The following is an 11,073-nucleotide window of genomic DNA, read 5'->3' as shown; positions in this document are numbered from 1 at the left end:
ACATTGTGGTGGACCCACTGGAAGCGCTGGATCTCGGCCGGGATAGCAGCCGAGTTGGCCAGCTGCTGCTGGTAGTTTTTGGTGCAGGCGCCACGCCCAGAGCCAGCATCCCCCCAGGAAGCCGGCCCGCGGGCGGCGGGCGGAGGAGGCTAGAGAAGAAAGGCGCGGGCGTAGCAGGCGCGGCGGTCTCAATTCATGGCCAGGACGAGCGGCTGGCAAGCCTGCTGCGAGCGATCGGACCCCGGCGTCCCGGGTCAGGACGTCACCAAGGGGAAGCGCGCCCCCACTACCCCCACCTGGAGCGCCCCGCGGCTGGCGTGACGGGCCCAGGAGGAGGCTCGCTGGGGCGCCTTCCTGTGACGCAGCCTCTTTCCAGCCCTAGGCCCGGCTCCGCCGAGCAGCCATTAAAAGCCCTGGCATCCGCTGAGCTCTGAACTCCGAGCCCTGAGCGCCGGGGCCGGGGGCCAAGGGCCGAGAACTGATCCCCGGTCAGTGTGGCTGCGCCGCTCCGGGCACCTGGCCTCGGCCTTCTTTCTTAAATCTGAAGACATAATGCTTTTTTTTTTTTTTTTTTCCAGCCAAGGGAACAAAATGTTCCATTAATGAGCCAGGAATATTGAGGAATCCCTGAAAGATAGAAATAAGACTTATGGACTGGCTTATAGCAGAATGGGCAGGGCTGAACAGCAAGTTAACAAAAAGGAGAATTATAAGACATGGAAAATGGATCTAAACATTGCAACTTTTGGATGACAAAAATTGTAGATACGAAAAGCAGCAAGAATGATGGTGAGAGTTGGGGAGTTAAAAAGAAGAAAATGTCCCCAATTTGCACCAAAACACATCTTATTAAAAGGGCCCACTTAGAGTTCTCAGAATAATTAATGAAAAAAGATCTTGTCCTAGGTAAACTATAGGAGAAAGAATCAAGAGATTTTTATATGGAAATGTTACCTATAAAACAATGGAAATTAGTTTGCCCTTGAATTTCTCAATGGCAATATCTTCAGGGCTAACTCTGGAATCCTTTAGGGTAACCAACAGTGAAGTGAGAGGAAAATAAAAACATCCTCAGACATGAAACGATTCAGAAGGTTTATCATCTCACTGAATGACTTGAAAATGACTCCTGCAGAATGAACAACGAATTACAAAAAAGATGTCCCAGATTCTCATCCCCAACAGATGAGGCAACAGACGTTGAGCACATACTGTGTGCGCTCTACACAGATTATATCATTTTCTTCCCAATAACTCTGAAAAAGGTACAATTATGATGCCCATTTTAAAGTGAAGAAACTCATATACAGATGTGAACCAGAATATATGAAAGAGTGATAGTCAATAAAAACATAAAATATATTATTGAATCAAAAAGTTATTGGTGCGTAATATAAAAAAGAGAGTTTTTATGAAGATATTCTGGAGCTAAATCCCAGATCGATAACTGCAAAGCAAGTGGCAGAGGCTGTGTGAAGTTGCTTCATTAGAAAGACTCCATGTGGGAACACTAACTACCCTTAGAGTCCCCACTTGATTGGGTTTGCAGTAACCAAGACCTATCAGTCATCTGTGGCAGCTGATCTGTGAAGTGAATGGGAATGAGGTGGGAACCATCACAGTAGTATCTTTCTCTCCTTTGATGATAACACGTATCTCTGCAGTTCTCCAGCAATATGGCATTGCTTTTGATGTACTGTTTTGGCACCCTACTTGGTACTTTCTACCAGAATAGCCCTTACACCATGGGTGAGTGTACCAATGTAGGAATTCTGCCAGTTGCTAAGATTACCTATTCCAGCTATTCACTTGGCAACTAGGGTCCTTAACCACAGGATGAATTCACAGTCCCACTAGCCCTGCCCAAAGGTGAACCTGGGCCAGAATTCAGTTCTTTTGTCACCCAACCTCTATAAGCTCAAAATGTTGATGGCAAACAGCAATGTTTTGGGTCCCAGAAATTAGTGTTAGTTTGGGATTTGCATATGATAGTCACTAAAAAGTTTGAGTGTTTCCTTTTCTCCAGAGCAGTTATCTATAAGGAAACACAAACTCTTTGGGGAGATGAAAGTTTGCATGCAGTCTTAGGTACAGTATTTCCACAGCGTCCTCATTCAAGAATATTTGGGCTACGCTCAAAAGGCTGTGGATCTGGGATCTGATTTAATGCTGGTAACAGGGTGACAAGTTGTATCTCTCTTGCTCAGGAGAGGCCTCTGTTCCCCAGACATAAAGCTGTGTTTTGTGGGTTGTTTTTTGGTTTTTTTTAGAGACAGGATCTCACTCTGTTGTCCAGGCTGGAATGCAGTGGCATGATCGTAGCTCACTGAAGACCTGAACTCCTGGGCTGAAGCAGTCCTCCCTCCTCAGCCTCCTGAGTAGCTAGTCATGCATGCTCCACCATACTTAGCTAATTTTTTTTTTTTTTTTTACTTTTTTTTGGAGGGGGAGGTAGGGGTGTTGCTATGTTGTCGATGCTAGTCTCAAACTCCTGAACTGAAGCAATGCTCCCACCTTGGCCTCCCCAAATGCTGGGATTATAGGCATGAGTCACTGGCTGGTTTGTTTTTGTTATATAAACCAAAAAGACTTAATGGGTTATTTGTTGAGTTCATTCCTTGGGTTCCTAAAATTACTTAACCACAACCAGAGAGCTCCTGGGCCAGACCAATGTGTTTTCCACCCTGCTGCCTATTACAATGACTGGAGCCCACTGTTCTTCTGGTAATTAACTCCCTCCACATGACTGCCTCCCATCCTTGCTTGCCTGTGGGAGTGTATTTTAATTTGCAGCTGCTCCTTCCAGCATTCCTGCCCTAGAAAACAGCTGAGAGAGAGAGAGAGAGAGACCCCCAATTTGGGTGCATCGGATGCCATTGTTCAAGTCTATTTCCTGCAGCAATGACTCCAAGCCTTTGCCATTGCTCTTACATTTCTTACCTACCCTTGCTCTACCACTAGATAACTTTGCTCCAAACCACCCAGAGTAAATAGAGGCTCTCATACATGAACCCCCTCAACTTTCAGCCCAGTCCTCTAAACTAGTCCCCATCATGTCTTTCCTTCTGGTCTCGGGGGGTGAGGGGGTCATTCATCCTACTCTTGATTTTATCCCCCCAGCTCCTCTAGGATTATGACCTTACCCTTTGGTTACTATTACACAATGCTATATATTCAATGCTTCTTCACAGACTACTTTCCTATAGCATAAAATTATGCTCCGATCTTGCATACACACAACACAGACACAGAGAGAGGAGAAAGATAGCAGGAAGGAGAAATAAACACTTTCTCTTGAACTACCTCCCACTCCAGCCTTTCCTTTGTGGCCAAATCCTTAAACAATCTACACTCAGTTTTTTCCCCACCTTTTCATCCACCATTCACTACTCAGTCCATAGCAATTAGCCTGCTACTCAGGACATCTTTCTTTTACCAAAATCATCAATGGCAAAACTACTAATTGACAAGTTTTACAGACTTTTCATCTTACATGATCTCTGCTGTTTACTGTGGTGTCTCTTCCCTTTCTGAAAATCTCTCCTCTGTGGGTTTCTATGATGCTGTTGCTCCGGGCTTGTCTCCTAGCATTCTGCTCTATTTTGTGCTTTTGTTATTCTGTTAATGCCCATGTAAGTTTAATACAGGGTCTGTCCTTGGTTCTTTGCCTTTTTTTTTTTTTTTTTTTTTGAGAGCAAATCTCACGCTTGTCCCCCAGGCTGGAGTGCGATGGCGTGATCTTGGCTCACTGCAACCTCCGCTTCCCAGGTTCAAGTGATCCTCTTGCCTCAGCCTCCCGAGTAGCTAAGATTACAGGCGCCTGCCACCACGCCCAGCTAATTTTTGTATTTTTAGTAGAGACGGGGTTTCACCATGTTGACCAGGCTGGTCTTGAACTCCTGACCTCAGGTGATCCGCCCGCCTCAGCCTCCCAAAGTGCTGGGATTACAGGCATGAGCCACCACGCCCGGCCGGCTCTTCGCCTTTTAATCCATTCCCCTCTTCTTAGGTCAGCTTTCTCAATCTCATAGTTTTAGCTTTGGCTAATGCCTTCCAAACGGCATGTTCATTCATGCAACAAATATCTTTTAGCTCCTACTGTGTGCCAAGTACTGTCCTAAGAGATAGGACTACAACAGTAAGCAAAACAAAGTCTCTGTTTTTCTGGACATTACCAAAGACAAGCATTAAGCAGATAAAATATATAATATACGACATCAAGTAATGATAAAGGATCTTACAAAAAATAAACCAGGGTAAGACAGTGAGAATGCGGCTGCTGTAAATGGAGTATTTAGAAAACACTTTTGTTTAACCTGTATCATACTGGCTCTCAAAGCGTAGTTCCAAACCAACAGCATCACCTGGGAACTGGCTAGAAATGCACATTATCAGGCCTCATTTGACCTGCTGAATCAGAAAGTAGGGGTGGGGAGGATGAGTCCAGCAATCTATGCTTTAACAGGCCCTCCAAGTGATTCTGATGCATGCTGTAGAGGAGTTTCCCACCTCTGTTGCCCCAAAGCGATTACAGGTGTGCAGTCTAATACTAATTTTCTCAGCCCATAGGGATAGCTTTAGGGTTGGGGGTTAGAGAGATGCCAGGGACCTCCAGACCAAAGTAGCCTACACCCAGACTTTTTAGGAGGCAACCAAGTGGGATTGGCTGGCGTGCCACAGGCCTCCAAGTGGCATGGTAAAAGCCATCCAGCACTCACTGATCTGCTGCAAGAAGCTACGTGCTGTCAAGGACCTGCTTCTGCCCTCACTTCTGGGTGAAGTTTGTGGTCCCTTGCACATGGAGACTGCACAGCGCAGAGAAAGACAGGTGGAGAGTCTACTCTAGCTGCACCGCAACAGCTCTTAATAATGCATGTGTTGGGCTCCCTAGAGCTTCTTTCCTTTCTTTTCCTTTCCTTTTCCCATTCATTCATCCATTCTTTCACTCACTCATTCATTCAATTCATTCATTTATAAATAGAGACAGAGATCTTTCTAGGTTGCCCAGGCGGGTCTCAAACTCTTGGGCTCAAGAGATCCTCTTGCCTTAGACTCCCAAAGTGCTGGGATTACAGACATGAACCACTGTGCCCAGCCTCATTATTATTTGAAATATATTTTTATTTATTTATTTATTATTTATTTATTTTTGAGACGGATTCTCACTCTGTCACCCAGGCTGGAGTGCAATGGCACAATCTCGGCTCACTGCAACCTCCACCTCCTGGGTTCAAGCCATTCTCCTGCCTCAGCCTCCCAAGTAGCTGAGACTACAGGTGCGTGCCACTATGCCCGGCTAATTTTTTTGTATTTTTAGTAGAGACAGGGTTTCACCATGTTAGCCAGGATGGTCTGGATCTCCTGACCTCCTGATTCGCCCACCTTGGCCTCCCAAAGTGCTAGGATTACGGGCGTGAGCCACCGCACCTAGCCATTTTGAAATAAGTTTAAAGAAAAAGTTGATTAGATTTGAAACCCATTCACATTATCACAAGAAATATCAAAATTACATTTGTTGATGACAGAAATTAGATTCTTTAAGTTTAACTGCTATAAATTTTTAAGTGATTGTAAAAATGATTTTTAAAGCTTTTAAAATTGTGAGAACACGTTTCTCATTCATGGTAACAAAAATTTAGAGTTCATCATTTAAAAAATTTTGATTAGGAATTTTATGTAGTCATTTCAAACATAAAATTTATATCTATGGAAGCAAACTCAAGATTCTTTTTTAAATTTTTAAATATTTGTATACAAATTTAGTTTACTGATATTGAATCCCTAACACTTTTAAAAACTATGATTATATATCAAAAACTAATTTTTTCACCAAGCCTTATACAGATACCCTCAAATCCCCTCAAGTTGCCCCAGTATGCTATTCAAATAGTATCATTTTCTGTCCTTGAATGGGAAAAGACTGGAAGCACTGGGCTAGGATCACCCTCTCCCTCTCCCTATCTGTCCCCTCTTCTCTCTCCACCCCTTCCCTCCCCACCATACCTCTTCCATAACACTGAACTATAAAGGGACAAAATAGAGTCCTCAGGGTCCCACAAGCCAGAAACAGGAAATGTATCTTTTTATTTTTATTTTTTTGAGACGGAGTCTCGCTCTGTCGCCCAGGCTGGAGTGCAGTGACGCAATCTCAGCTCACTCACTGCAACCTTTACCTCCCGGGTTCAAGCAATTCTCTGCCTCAGCCTGCTGAGTAACTGGGATTACAGGCACCTGCCACCATGCCTGGCTAATTATTTTTTGTATTTTTAGTAGAGACGGGTTTCACCATCTTTGCCAGGCTGGTCTTGAACTCCTGACCTCGTGATCCACCCGCTTCAGCCACCCAAAGTGCTGGGATTACAGGCGTTAGGCACTGCGCTCAGCCCAGAAATGTATCTTTAGTGAAATAAAAACAGAAAGATGATAAAGTATATTGAAACCATCGCTGGCCAGGATCACTTCGCCATGTGTGGTTTCCTCTTCTGTGTTTTTCTCTTGAAAATCCAGCACAGGATGCTGGAGCCACGGTCAGCAGTTAGTGAAAGAGTCAGGATCTTGGCTTCAGAAACATAATCCCTCCTGAACTTTAAACCTAAATATTTCATTGCCCCCTGTACATTTCTAGACAGAATACCTGCAGACACTTCTAGCTCAATACCTCTGAGGCTGAACTTGGCCCACCCACCTTTACACAAAATCTGTTTCCTCTCTTGTATTCCCTTAGTTGGATGTCAGCCCCATTCACCAGTAACTTTGATTGGAGTCCTGAGAGTCATCACTTGTCCCTGTAAACATAACTCATATCCTCCCTCTCACCTGGACTGTTGCAAGAGTCTCCTCACTGGTCTCTCTGCCTCCATCCTCTTCCCATTTCTTTTTCTTTTTCTTCTTTTTTTTGAGATAGAGTCTCGCTCTGTCACCCAGGCTGGAGTGCAGTGGCGTGATCTTGGCTTACTGCAAGCTCTGCCTCCCGGATTCATGCCATTCTCCTGCCTCAGCCTCCCGAGTAGCTGGAACTACAGGCACCTGCTACCCCACCCGGCTAATTTTTTTTTTTTTTTTTTTTTTTTGTATTTTTAGTAGAGATGAGGTTTCACTGTGTTAGCCAGGATGGTCTCGATCTCCTGACCTCGTGGTCTGCCCTCGGCCTCCCAAAGTGCTGGGATTACAGGCGTGAGTCACCAGGCCCGGCCCATCCTCTTCCCATTTCAATTCACCTTCCACCTTGTCCATAAAGTGACTCTTCTCAGTTGCAAATCTTACCATTTTCCTTGCTTAAAATGTTTCAATGGCTTCTTCTGGCAATAAGATAAAATATAAGTTCTCTTATAAAATATAAATTAAACATAAATATATAATTCTCTTATATGAAAAGGCTTTTCATTTATTGGGCTGCCTAGCTCTCTGGCCTCCTCTTTTGCCAGTTTGTCAAGCCACTCATTGACCTGCTATATTTTGTACTGTTTCCTCTGGCTGGAAGGCCCAGCTCTCAAAGTCTGCCTGAGTATCACCTATTCATCCCAGTATGGCCCAAACTGAATCTCCTCTGACTCCACTCAGTAATGTTACTCACTCCCTTCTTTGTGTTCTCACAGTACCATATAGATGAGTGGTTCTCAACCAGGAGCAATTTTGTTTGATGCCACGGGGCAAACACTTGGCAATATCTGAAGATAATTTTGGTCACCACAACTAGGAATGAAGTGCTACAGGCATCTGGCAGAGGCCAGGGATTCTGCTAACAATGCTGCGATATTAACGATGCTGTTACAATGTACAAGACAGCCCTCCACAACAAAGAATCATCCAGTCCAAAATGTCAGTAGTGCTGAGGTTGAAAAACCCGGATGTACAACACTTTATCACACTTGTCTGTTTACACATCTGTCTCTCCCTGTTATACTATAAGCTCCTCAAGGGCATGCACCATGTCTTACCTTTAAATCCTCAGGAGTCAGCAGTGCAATACATGTAGTAGGTGCTCACTAAGTATCTATGAAGTGAATTAATGAGAGAGAAGTTAAATAAGTCTCATCTCATCCCTGCACCTAACAGGCCAACACCTGCATTTCAGAGCAAAGAGGGTAGGAATATAAGATGCTTGGGGGAAAACAGTTAGGGGATATGGATCAACCAAAGCAGCTGCAACTTCTGATCAGCTGCTCAGCCTATTAAGGTTGAACTCTCCATCTTTCTCAAGTCCTCTATCCCTTCATGGTCCCCACTCCATAACCCTATGAGACTACCAAATTATTTTCATTTTCTCCCTCAGAAATATTTCCTGAATCCAAGCCATCCCCACTGCCAAAGCTGCAGATCAGGCTGTCAGTGGCATCACTTTCCTAGACCACTATTGTGCCCTCCTATTTAGTCTGTCTGCCACCTACAAATTGAGAAAGTCAAATTCAGTAAGTCCTTATAGTTTCCAGCTCTAAAATAATAGGATTTGTAATGTCATGTAGTGCCAGTCAATTCCAGCCTTCCATTAAATAATCCATATAAATCAGTATTCATGCCTTCACTTATTCATGTGGATATAATACTTCAAAACACTAACTGGGAATAAGTGTAATACTTTAGAAAGCCTTGCACTCTTTCATAACCTTTCATCTTGGAAACATAAACTCAAAAGTAAATAGCTTTAATTGATCCTCCCTTTCTTCTAGTAACCCAGTTCCCACAGATGTCAGTTTCTTAACAAATCCAAACAAGGAGTAAAATATTGAGAGTTTCAGAATGTGTGCATAGCATATTTTCAGCAAAGAGATGAGCAACACTTTCAATTAAAAAGGAATCTAAAAGAAAACAGCAGCATCCCTGCAAAAGTAGATGAGGACAGCCAGCTGGACTTATCTGCTAACTCAGCACTCCCCTCCCCAACTCCTCCACCTTCCAGCCATGCTGCATTGACCTTTTTATCATGGAATGGTATGCAGCTTCTTGGATTTTGTCTTTGTCACTCATAACCCCAGCAGACTTGTGTTATAAGCAGCTGCTTATATTGCTGTTAGGTATAGATATAGAAAAGGAAGTAATGATTATGTAATTTGTCAGTGGTCAAAGAAACCAAGGAAACTGAGCAAAGGTGACTGAGAACAAGTGTCCAGCATGGGCTCCAACACCCAGAAGGGCCTTTTCCCGTTGGTTTTTCTCCTACAAGGAATTTCTCTCTTATTGAAAGACAGTACAGCCGGGCGCGGTGGCTCAAGCCTGTAATCCCAGCACTTTGGGAGGCCGAGATGGGCGGATCACAAGGTCAGGAGATCGGGACCATCCTGGCTAACACGGTGAAACCCCATCTCTACTAAAAAAAATACAAAAATCTAGCCGGGCGAGGTGGCAGGCGTCTGTAGTCCCAGCTACTCGGGAGGCTGAGGCAGGAGAATGGCGGTAAACCCGGGAGGCGGAGCTTGCAGTGAGCTGAGATCCGGCCACTGCACTCCAGCCCGGGCGACAGAGCGAGACTCCGTCTCAAAAAAAAAAAAAAAAAAAAAAAGAGAAAGACAGTTCAGTTTCGAGAATATCTTTTGACCAGATATCCTGCTCCATTCTTGGAGTAAAAAAAACAGATGCGATTTTAGTATAAGAGTCTAGCTGGGGATGTGGATGAAATTAATTTATAACAGGACCGGGCTGAGGAAAAACATCAGTAAATGCTACAAATAGTTTCTCGCTTTGTCTAAGGGGGAATCTCTACAGGATGATAAAGATGCTAGCTGTGTTTAATAGCAAATATTAATTCAGGGGAATATGAAATAATCATGATACCTTTCTCTCTATGAGGCAAACGCAGCTTTGGAATTTTTCTCACTATAGTGTTGTAGGCAGAAACTATCAACTGAGGCAGGCCCTTGTGAGGAAATACTTGTCCTCCTTAGGTAGCCCATGCAATGATCAGGTTTAGACAGTAAAAAAAACCTATTTATATGACTGGATTGCTCATCTTTTATTTACTCGCAGTGGCCTAACCTGGAACATATAGAAGAAAGTAGTGGAATGGTTTTTCCAGACGCACTTCAGTTACTTCAGGTCCTCAGTCTTTAATAAGGTTTTGGGAGAGAAAAAAAGCTATTGCTGTGTGAATTCAATAAATATTGAAATATTTTAAAAATCAGTGAACATTATTTCTGCCATCATGTGATCTGAACTATCTGAGTAGTATCATAAATCTTGGGTGATGGGTTATCTTGACCAACCTACCTTTCAGTAAGAAACAAATTATTAACAGAAAGTGAAAGAGAAATAAACCTATTCAATGTTTCAAGTCCCTCAGAAGAGGGTGAGGCAGCTCTCCAGTTCGTTGCTAGATCCAGCCTGGCCAGTGAACCCTGAAAAAGCCCAACTCCTGCTTTCATCATGGAAGCACGGGACAAAGTGTCCCTTCCTAAAAACAGAAGTTAGACCAGACCCCTTCCTGCCTGTGATTCTTCAAGAAGCATTGCATCATCAACATCAGGCGTAAGCATTAATAAAGATGCTAAATAATAACAGAGACGAAACACATCGCAAAGAGAGTTTCCTTTCATCCCTTTTAAAATGTAAATACTCCCAGGAGGAATCAACCAGCATCATTACGGGTTAATGCATCTGTAGAACAACTAGGGCCAGGATATAAAATAAGAAATAAGTAGGGAGGAGAGAAAGGCATCCTTGAGACGACTCCAAGAAGGAAAGTTGGGGGTTAGGGGGAAATTTCTGATTTTACCTTAAAGTCACCCTAATTCGATGACCTTTTGTGGTTTTTTTCTTTTTTCTTTTTTACTTGGCCCTGCCCAAGCAGGACCTTAAAAAAAAAAAAAAAAAAGTTACTAACAACTGGTACTCTCTACAGAAATCTGCAGTAAAAGGCAAAAGATGTATTCGTTCTGAAGAGAAACCAAAGCCTGCGATGAGCTTCTGTATCTCCCTCAGCCCTCTAGCATGACGTTAGGAACCCTCCAGGAACTGAGTCTTCGCAGCCCGGGCTGCCACCTGCAGACACGCACTTTTCAACGCCCGCACCCTACGCGGCGCCGGCTCTCCCACCCAGGCCTCTCTGCTTCAGCGCCGTCCCGGCCGTGGGAGTCGGCGGGC

General features: G+C 43.9%; 1 pseudogene; it reads right to left on the bottom strand.

The window, feature by feature from the left end:
- Positions 1-10,763: 10,763 nt before the first annotated feature.
- Positions 10,764-10,885, bottom strand: LOC117076928 (annotated as a pseudogene).
- Positions 10,886-11,073: the final 188 nt, after the last annotated feature.

This window comes from Trachypithecus francoisi, unplaced genomic scaffold (assembly GCF_009764315.1).
Source record: "Trachypithecus francoisi isolate TF-2019V2 unplaced genomic scaffold, Tfra_2.0 Lachesis_group5, whole genome shotgun sequence".
NCBI lineage: Eukaryota > Metazoa > Chordata > Mammalia > Primates > Cercopithecidae > Trachypithecus > Trachypithecus francoisi.
This window is presented reverse-complemented; position numbering and strand designations above follow the sequence as displayed.